Below are 9,789 nucleotides of genomic sequence, written 5' to 3'. Positions count from 1 at the left end.
CGTAACTTCCGCTAGGGGGTGGTGGCAGCAATGGTGGAATAGAGTAGGTGATAAAACAACAGAGGAAGAATAACTCCTGATGGTGAAAACACACCAACTCACCGTGGATTGTCTTCTTTGTTCTGTACCACAGGTTAGTATAAAGTAGAAATAATTTATAATTTATACAAACAACAAACAACTCCAACGTGTGGAGAAAGTTGCTACAGTAAACAGCTGCTTGTTGTCTGTTATAAAAATGTATTGTAGAGCATTTGAGCGCATGTGAAATGGCTAATGCTAGCAGGCCTTCGTGTATGGTGAATAACATTAAGCGGGCTAAGTGAAATATGTGAAATGAGTGTTACTGATATTGTGCTAAATATATGTTAAAAGTATACATTGTCTGTGGAAACTGTCACTAGATTGACGTGAAGAAAAAGTCAACATTACATTATTGTTTAATCAGTGTTCAAATGTTTGTTAAACTGATAATGCTAGAGACAAATAAGGAACTGTTAGTACGAAGTGTTGTTATTACTCTGAGTAGAAGAATAAAACCTCCTCATTCATATTCCATTCATTTTGTATTACAATGTGAATATGAATGTAAAGGTTCTAATAGTGCAAAATGGTAATGGAAAGATCGTAAATAGGTTCTCAATGTTTTGACTATGAAAATATGAAATTATGAATAAGCAATGCTACTTTGCTTAAATTCACTGATCACGGTTATTGCAGAATGAATTAACCATGACAAACGAGGGATGACTGTAATGTCACACATTTCTTGTGACACAAATCAAAAAGCTACATTTTACCCATCCACAAACAAAACACTGAGCAGCACTTTTTGAAAATCTCCATCTTTTAAGGACAAAAATCTATGTTTGCATGTGGATGAGAGGCCAAAACGCATATAAAAATATGTACTTTTAAAATAATTATTCATAAGATTCCCCTTACATATATAGAGTTTTTATTCCCTTTTAGAAGTGTGTGGGGCATACCATGATGAACCCCAAACCCCACAACTCCATACTGACGCATTCCTCACACACTGACAACTTTTGTTCCAGTTTGTGACGTCAGCTGGAAAGCTGCATATTCTCCGGACTTTCCGAGAAGGATGAACTTCTCATTTCTTTTGCTACTCACTTCCTATATATACGCTTAGACGATAACCAAGGGATCCAAATAAAGCTGTTAAACCTTAAATAAAAATCCTCCTGATCTCTCCACTTTTTGCGGAAGGAAGGAGAAAGAGGTGGATTTTGCTATTTGAGAAGATTGTGTTTGATCACACTAAACCCTCACTCTGATCTCTCCTCACATTTTCCATCCATTGACACTCAAGCTCTAGCAGACCATCACATCATTACAAGGCCTTTGATGACCATACCTCTCTTACCTAAAGTGGGCAATGTGCCAATGTGTGTGTGCCAAGATTAGCTCTAAGCCGGAATGTAACGTCAACATAGAACATTTGTCTTGAATGTATAGTATGGCCCCTTGACTCCCTTCTCGTCTGAACACTTGGCTTTGGTTCAGTGAAAGATGTGAAGCCTTTATCCTGAAAGCTTTATGCGTCTGTACATTCAGAATTGATGTAGTGAAGTGTGGCTAAAATGCTAACAGTAAGTACACTAACATCTGACATAATGCTAAGTGTCTTTCTAAGCGTATACCTGATAAAATGATTAAAATGAATCGAACAATGTTGGCATGCTAACTATTAATATACTAACACCGAGTATGAAAACATTAATTGTTGTATGTACCTAAGAAATTTAGACATATACATAGACTTTCTTTATTGTCATTGCACAATAACACAGCAGTGAAATTGCCAACGAAATGTCGTTGCCTGGCTCCTGTGTAATCAAAAATAAAAAATAAAAAATGAAAAATAAATAATAAAATAAATTAATTAAGATAAATAAATGAATTAAGAAATTAATTAAAAAAATGAAAAATAAATTAAGAAATAAATACATTAAATAATAAATAATAAATAATAAATAATAAATAATAAATAATAAATAATAAATAATAAATAATAAATAATAAATAATAAATAGATTACATCAAATATGAACAATGTACACCGTAAACAGTAATTTAGTAAAGATAGTAAAGGCAAAGGGCTTTTCCATTGGAAAGTTGCAACAACTAATTTATGACGTGAATTTTAAGCAACCACTCTTTGTGGATATTTGATATTTGTTTTATATCAGGTTTCAAAAAGGATTCTTACCTTAATTACACCGCACTATTAAAAAAAAAAAAAGACAAATTATACTGAGTGTTTGATTCCATTCCATACACTGCAGCAGCAGGATTTACTGTATATACGCAATAACACAAACAAAATGATTTTATAGCCTCTAAATATTATCTTCCATCCTACAGTGCCCAGCTGTAATTTACTATTAACAACATAAAGCCTCCATTAGGACAACGTGTCATGTTACAAAATCAATAGTGACATGTCTGACAGTCCTTATGACTTTATCTGTCTGTCTGTATACAGTATGTCCCCGGCATACTCTTCATGCCATTAGTGAATTTCAGCAGCCACTTCCCTGAACCGTTTGGCTGGCTGTAATTGGAGAGCGAGTGGGATTCTGAATGCATAAAAAGCCAGATGATATTGCCAGGCTTGTTAATGTCATTTCCCCCCCCTTATGATAATATCTGATGGGGAACAACTCAATGGTTTGTGTCTGTCGCAATAAGCTCCATCCTGTTTCTGTAAAGCCCTCACCAGGCCAGTAAAATCCTGAATATATACTGAGGCATATGCTATATTGGTGTTAAACCTCTATGAGACTTCAGTTAATTGATGAAATAGGGTGACTAAGAATGGAATTAACAAACTGGAGAATTTAGCAGGCAAAATAACATACATTATATTATACAGTTTTACCTCAGTTTCTGTCAGACAAAAAACAAAACGTCCAAAACTCAGATTTTACCCATTAGGAAATAATGTAAATAATATCAGTCCGTTCCAGGGTCCACACCCTGGCATTCAAACGTCTCCTACCCAGATTGCTCTATTCATTTCTGTCAAGGGTCTTCACTTTGTTTTCTTCTCGTTAGACGGTTTCTTGGATTCAGTCCTGCCAACGTTGTCTTGGTCAGCCCAGAGAATGTCTAATACTGGGCTTCCACTTGTCCGATATTCACACATCCAGAGGCTTTGGTACAAGTTTGCTGGGTTAAATTCCTGATGGTTTGTCCATTTTGAGGAGGCTTTTTGAGTTTTTCTTGAGCAACTTTTCGCAGCTTTATCGCTGGTATTGGTGTTCCAGACACCACTGATAGACAAATGTTAACAGAAAATACATTTTATAGAGAATAACTACTTTTACTTGCAGTAAACAATAAAACTCTGTATTATGAAAACCGTGCAGTTTTCAGCTAAAATGGGGTGTTCGACCCTCCTGTTTTCTCAGGATGCGGCCTGTTGTCACATCCCGTTTTAGCCATCCTCTGAAATTTATGAAAATGTCCGGGTTTTCATTAAATTGGATGGAATTGGGGCATTGAGAGGGCGGCACGGCACTAGAGTGGTTAGCGCGCAGACCTCACAGCTAGGAGACCAGGCTTTAATTCCACCCTCGGCCATCTCTGTGTGGAGTTTGCATGTTCTCCCCATGCATGTGTGGGTTTTCTCCGGGTACTCCGGTTTCCTCCCACATTCCAAAAACATGCTAGGCTAATTGGCGACTCCAAATTGTCCATAGGTAATGAATGTGAGTGTGAATGGTTGTTTGTCTATATGTGCCCTGTGATTGGCTGGGGACCAGTCTAGGGTGTACCCCGCCTCTCGCCCCAAGACAGCTGGGATAGGCTCCAGCACCCCCGCGACCCTCGTGAGGAAAAAGCGGTAGAAAATGAATGAATGAATGAATGAAGTTTGAGCAATGAATGATGAGTATAGCGCAACCGATTAACTATTAATCTAAAAATATCAACACTACTTTATTTCTTGCACGATCGTTTGCATCCTGCCTGTGCTTTTACCATGCACAATAAAAGCAAACTTGTTAATAAGGATATTTTTCTCTTACACACACACACACACACAGAATCCCAAACAAAAAGGTTCCCATGAAAGGAAAGCGCAGTCTTAAAAAAAAGACTTAACCAAATTTGACAGTCAACAGCGCTGTTAAAGTTGGCCTTGCTGTAACCAAACGCAGCGGTAATTGTAAATGTCAGGCAGAATTAGCATGAAAGTAAATAGCTTTACTTTCCCCCTGTGCATACAGTATACACTCCATTAGAGGGACAAGCAAGAGCCACAAGATTTATATTTATGCACTAAAGGTAACAGGGCCCGTAATTGCAAAAAATAATGTGTATGCTGCAGAGGGATTATCATGTTTAGCACATTTTCCTGAATGTGCCCTGACATTGCAGTCACAGGTTCATCCACGTTCTTCTTCTACACAGGATTACATTGCAAATGAAAGGGCTGAGGTTCTAACTGGGGGCGAGCTACTCTTCCTCTGCATTCCTGCAGAACGAGTGCGGTATAGATGACTGACTGATTGGCTGGCTGACAGAGGGACTGTGGTAAATTGTGAACTGGCTCACTTTGGGAAAGGCCGGAAAGAGCTTGTCATGTCTCCTTTGCAGACATGAAAACACATGAGGGAACAAAGATCAAGGAGGGAGGGGTCTGGATGGAAAAGAAGAGATAGAAATCTTGCTTTATGCGCTATGTGCAAGCATTCATGCATGTACGTCTGCGAGCCTCAGCAGCACTTCGGCTTGTGTCATTTGTTGTTTTCGCTGTTGCCCGGTGCTGTGTTGCGCTAACTGAGGTTGGGTCATGATTCCTGGCCACAGTACTGATAAGACAAAATGTGGATTAGTTTATGGTTCTTCTGGGAAGGGCTGCCCCATGACTAATATTTTGAGAATTTGCATGTTGACACTCTCCAGATAAACAACAAATAGCTGCCATATTGTACAATCAAGGTTAACAATGTGTTACACATTAATATTGCACCATTGATTCAGTCTAACAACTTTCTTGACACACACTCACATAGCACAACTAAAGTTGCCTAACACTCACAGATAATCCATGGGAAAAGACACACTATACATCTTTTTTCCCCTCATTTCAGTACCACTAAATGAATAATTGTGCCATATCCATACCTGGTTTCAGTACGCATCCCTATGTAGCAGCTTAGTGAGCTGTTTACAGGAAAACGGCTGTTTAAGTCCAAAGTAACATTAACATGTAGCCTTGTGATTCACTAAGCTCACACCAAGGGAGGTGCCAAAACTACCCGTTGCAGACAGGCCTTGTCAGGAGTGTGTCCCCGGCATCCCTGGCACTTGACCCCAATCAGAAAATTCAGAGACACAGAAGAAATTCAGCAGTAAATCAGCCTGGCACTCCTTCTCACATGTGGGGTTTGATGCCGGTGATATATGACTTTAATATGTGCATGAAAGGATGGAGAAATGGAGGAATGAGAAAGATATATGGAGTGAGAGAAATGGAGGGATGGCAAGAACACGTAAGAAGAACATGATTGTAGCACGTTTTTCACATACAGATGTACAAACTAAATACATTTTGGCGAAGTGACTCATCGACCTGTTGATATGCTATGAAAATGCTATATATACCTAAAGTAACCTTTAATCCAAAAAAATACAAAATATTATATCCCTTAAAGTGACTGATTATTACTTTTGGCACCCTGCATACGTCAACATCTTGCACAAAATAATTAATTATTTCATTTTAACAAACTTGCCAGCATTATGATGGTTTGATTTAACAACTTGTAGAGAATACTTCAGGAAAACTTCGGTTTTCCAACATCCTAGTTTTTTGTATGATGAAATGAAAATGCCTCTTTTTTAAACTATGTCTCAGTTATGGTACAATATCACGTGTAAAAATTTAGACCGTACTGTATCACTCCGGGCCGAGTGGTTAGCGCGCAGGCTACACAGCTAAAAAACCAGAGTTCGATTCCACACTCGGTCATCTCCGTGTAGAGTTTGCATGTTCCCCCCGTGCATGCGTGGGTTTTCTCCGGGTACTCAAATTGTCCATAGGTATGAATGTGAGTGTGAATGGTTGTTTGTCCCCTGTGATTGGCTGGCCACCAGTCCAGTGTGTACCCCGCCTCTCGCCTGAAGACAGCTGGGATAGGCTCCAGCACCCCCGCGACCCTCGTGAGGAAAAAGCGGTAGAAAATGAATGAATGAATGTCAATTATATTGGGCAATATTAGTGTAACGATTACTGTGGGGATGTTATTTAATGTCTTGAGGTCTCTAATAATGGTAAAAGCTGTATTTAGAAGGTAAGATAAATAGGAGACAACTATACTGCACCTAATAAGCTGTTGTATTAATAAATATGTGGATGGACTAGGGCTGCACGGCACGCAGGCCTCACAGCTAGGAGACCCGAGTTCGATTCCACACTCGGTCATGTTGCACGTTCTCCCCGTGCATGAGTGGGTTTTCTCCGTGTACACCGGTTTCCTCCCACATTCCAAAAACATGCTAGGTTAATTGGCGACTCCAAATTGTCCATAGGTATGAATGTGAGTGTGAATGGTTGTTTGTCTATATGTGCTCTGTGATGGGCTGGCCACCAGTACCAGGGTGTACCCCGCCTCTCGCCCGAAGACAGCTGGGATAGGTTCGAGCACCACTGCAACCCCTGTGAGGATATTTTTGTTATAATTACAATTTATATATTTCCTTCAAGTAATGGTATTTGCTCAACAAACTCATTTGAATATGTAGTCCTCATGAAGTAAAGAACCGGAAGAGTGACGAGTGCAACAGGAGAAATAGGCCGAGGGAGGTAGAAGCTGTAAATTAAGGATGGGAGATGAGACGAGGAGAGGTGAGAAGGGAAGGAATAAAGTGCGAAAGAATCGCGGGTGGCAAAGTGCTAACATCAGAGCGACGCATCATTCAGCTTTCACTGAAAATCGATTCTCTCAGAAAGGCGCAACGGCGTTAACAGCTGGGGGGGCCCACCTCTCAGTTTTGCTTCCATCGCCATTAACATTAGCAGACAGAGTGGTAATAGCGCTGCCCGCTCAGGTATAACAGCGTGAAGACAGATATGCTCCTTGATCTTCCTATTTGGCTGAAAACGGAGGGATGCAGCGAGTGATGATGTAATGGCAACATTTAGTAGATTCATTCTGGGGTTGGATTACGCCATTCATGTCATTGTAGTTAAAAGAACTAAAATTGAAAATAACTTTCAACAGCTTCACTTGCATTCGGATTGGATAAAAAATCTGGAATTGTTCTTCCTTGACTCCTCAATTTTCCTAATCTGACTATTAACTAGAACGGGGGTCGGCAACCTTTACTATGAAAAGAGCCATTTCACCCACTTGCCCACTAAAGAAAAATAGCCTGGAGCCGCAAAACGTTGTATGTTTAAAACAACATTGGAGGGGAAAAAAAAAGACGAGTTGGAGTACTCTTGCTAGTACTGGAGATAAACTTTTGTTTTTAAATGAGCTCTAATTTATTTTTTAGAATCGTCAAATAACTCATTAATAATAATTAATAACTCAAAGTATTACTCATTTCCCTTCTCATTTCGCTTCATGCTCATTCAGTCACCAGTCAGAACTCAGTCAGGATGCATTCATGGTCTCACACAAAGTTGGATTTTTGTAAAAGACATGCATTTTCACCACACGGGTGCTAAAAAATATTCAAGCATTGCAAAGGGAGCCGCAACAAAGAGGCTGGAGAGCCACATGCGGCTCTGGAGCCGCGGGTTGCTGACCCCTGAACTAGAATGATTGCATTGACTCTAAATAAGCCTGTAAATAATCCACAAAGTCAGGGAAATTGCATTAGTACATTTTTTTTTTTGAGGAAAAAAAACAAAACAAACAAAAGTCAGAATTAGGAGTAAAAAAAACCATTATGAGACAAGAATGTCATATTTATGAGATAAAAAGTCAAAAATACAAGACAAAAACTGCTAACTATGATATAGGAAAGTCCTAATTATGAGACGAAACATCAAAATTATCAGATACAAATTGCGCCAAGGTTCTATTGCACAAAAATGGTGGCACAAGTGCGGCATGTACCTCATAATTACGACTTTGTATCTCATAATTATGACCGACCAATGGATATTTGTTCATATGTGCCCTGCGATTGGCCAAAGTCAGCTAGGATAGGCTCCAGCATACCCAGTGACACTAATGAGGATAAGCGGCATTGAAAATGGATGGCTTTTTCTTGGACTTCTTGGACTTCTTGAAGTAAAAATCTTCCTTATGGACATGTAAGGACATGATAAGGACATGATACGATACATGAAAAAAAGAGAGAAAGAAAGAAAAATAATAAAAAAAGAAAAAGAAAAAAAAATTAAAAAAAATAATAATAATTGAATTTCTGCTAAGTCAGATTCCATATTTCTCAAAACAGGAAATAACACCATCAACTAAATTGGAATCAGACAGAAGAAAATGCTCAGTGGTGGAATCAAGACGAACTGCATGCCTGGTCCAAGCCACTGAAATGCCACTTTTCGCTTGATGGCTAGCGCTCTTGACTAGCGGCATTGAAAATGGATGGATTTTTTTTTCAAATCAAGACTTCTTGAAGTAAAAATCTTCCTTATGGACATGTAAGGACATGATACATGATAAGGACATGATACAGCCTCTGACCGGCTGCTAGAAAAAAAAAAGAAAAAGAAGAAGAGAGAAAGAAAGAAAAAAATAAAAAATAAAAATAATAATAATAAGTGAATTTCCGCAAAGTCAGATTCCATATTTCTCAAAACAGGAAATAACACCATCAACTAAATTGGAATCAGACAGAGGAAAATGCTCAGTAGTGGAGTCAAGACGACCTGCATGCCTGGCCTGGTCCAAGCCACTGAAATGCCACTTTTAGCTTGATGGCTAGCGCTCTTTACTGTCATTTTTCTGACATAGGGGCGACTGGACCAGGGTGGGTTACATACATTCTAATTGACACTAAAACTCATCTTACATCACAGTCTTACGGTATGAACAGAACCTCCGACCAGAAGACGACCTCCACAACCTCAAAAATTGCGACTTAAAAAAACCACACATCAGCTTGTACTTGACATTCAGAAGAAGAAACTCAGTGGGTTGTATTGTGATTATATTTCCACTTATTATTGTCCTCGCACCATTTATTACAATGACAGAAGGTGCTGCAAGTACTGCAGTCCTGGGACTTCTGTAAAGTGTGCGCGGTGCACGCCATGTTACTTTGGTGATACAATGATCGAGGAGCCAGTGTGTGCTTAGGTCCCTTTGAGAGAACAGACAGTACAAAGCTAACATTCATCTTTGTGTGTCTGTGTGTGTGTCTGACAGTGTGTATATATGCATGTAATGAAGAAAGCATTTTGACAGCTTAGAGCACCAGAACACCGCAGGGAGCATCGTTGCAGCACATAGAGCATTCTCTTTGTGGCTGCATTACAATTCCTGTAAAAAAATAATAAATAAACGAGTTGTGTAACACAAGATAATCGGAATACAACATTCCAGTTGTTTACATATGCTCCTTTAACCTCCTAGCTCCACACCCCCCCTAGAGTGGACTTCCAATCTTAGATCTCCATTGCAGCTTAGCAGGGAACCCGAGTGAAGTGTTCTGCGTTTTTAACATGGTGTCAGGCAGCTGCACTCAGCTGGAGGCCGGATTTCAACAGGAAGTGGAAGGGAATTCTGCAGAGACTGAGCATCAGGCCACCGATGCTTAGAATTCAACACTTCATTT

The sequence above is a fragment of the Doryrhamphus excisus genome, chromosome 9 (assembly GCF_030265055.1).
Source record: "Doryrhamphus excisus isolate RoL2022-K1 chromosome 9, RoL_Dexc_1.0, whole genome shotgun sequence".
Taxonomy (NCBI): domain Eukaryota; kingdom Metazoa; phylum Chordata; class Actinopteri; order Syngnathiformes; family Syngnathidae; genus Doryrhamphus; species Doryrhamphus excisus.
This window is presented reverse-complemented; position numbering follows the sequence as displayed.